At 41.5% G+C, this 1,230-nt stretch overlaps 1 non-coding gene across 1 annotated transcript; it reads right to left on the bottom strand.

Moving 5' to 3' along the window:
* Positions 1-527: 527 nt before the first annotated feature.
* LOC149205669 (U2 spliceosomal RNA) lies at positions 528-724 on the bottom strand. The gene has a single exon (XR_016253139.1). It is a non-coding gene; the product is annotated as a U2 spliceosomal RNA (small nuclear RNA).
* Positions 725-1,230: the final 506 nt, after the last annotated feature.

Here is a 1,230-nt window from a genome sequence, read left to right as displayed (position 1 = left end):
GTGAAAAAACACGCACCCAGCCCAGCATCATCTCAGTGACAGTGAAAAAACACGCACCCTCCACTCTCCCTGACAATCCCTCTATTCTGCCTTTTCGCAACAAGCAGCATTCGACACTCTGTACAGCCCAACAGCATCTCACTGACAGTGAACAAAAATCCTTGATAGAAATCAATCAAATTCACACTGGAAACGTCGAAATTGCTGATAGGAATCAAAATCAAATTCACACTTGAAACGTTGAAATCGCTGATAGAAATCAATCAAATTCAGACTGGAAAGCCATAATGACGACTTCAGAGCGCAGAGAAGAATTCGCTTCACGGCATAATACATACATATATCGAAAATAGGGAGCATATGAATTCGGTGCCGAAAGAAAGCGAGGTGACTTCATTTAAATTCAGGGCAGAAAGCAACAGCGATTTAAATTCCAAACAAACGCTCAGAGCAGCATAACTTAACTTCTCTTCACCGATTAAACAAACAAACAATTCGATTAATAATAATATTTGTGTTAGGTGTCGTTGGGGTGCGCCAGGTTGGTGCTGTAGTGCAACGCACAAGCGACGACCGAGAGCCCCAATAGCAAGCCATTGTGAGTGGCCCCTCCCCCTAGAAAAATACATTTAATATCATGTGGTTCTATGAACCACGTATCAGATATTAAACTGATAAGAACAGATACTACACTTGATCTTAGCCAAAAGGCCGAGAAAGGTATGCTTTGTCCCTTCTCTCTCCCTTCCTTTTCTACTACTCCCCCTTTCCTCTCATTTACTCCTCCTTGCATGTGGTATATACATCACTTATATTCCCAATAAATAAGTTCATGTTTTTAATATTCTTACCATCTGCAGCCGCCCCCTCCCCCTCACTAGTTTTCTTGGTTAAATATCCTCTCTCCCACCTCTGAAACAAGCAATGCACTTGGAAGAATGAGTATTCGACACATTTCATTTAAAAACAGAGCGGGTAGCCACAGACGCATGCACTATCACTCAAAGAAAGTTCATCCAACTCTGTATCCAAACAACCCATTAATGCCATCCACATTAAAATCTCGGATGTGCCGTGTGATGCCCAAGTTACTCTTCTTCTTCTTTTGGGGGAGGTGGTGACGAACAATTGAGGAGTATATAGATTTTTTTTCGGATAATGGAGAAAAAGGCAAATCTTGATGCAATGTGGGAGGAGAGTTCTACATTACTAGCTTTAGATATGAAACAA

This window comes from Pinus tabuliformis, chromosome 1_2 (genome assembly GCF_031772625.1).
Source record: "Pinus tabuliformis cultivar Carrire ecotype Pingquan chromosome 1_2, CPIR1, whole genome shotgun sequence".
NCBI classification, from domain to species: domain Eukaryota; kingdom Viridiplantae; phylum Streptophyta; class Pinopsida; order Pinales; family Pinaceae; genus Pinus; species Pinus tabuliformis.
This window is presented reverse-complemented; position numbering and strand designations above follow the sequence as displayed.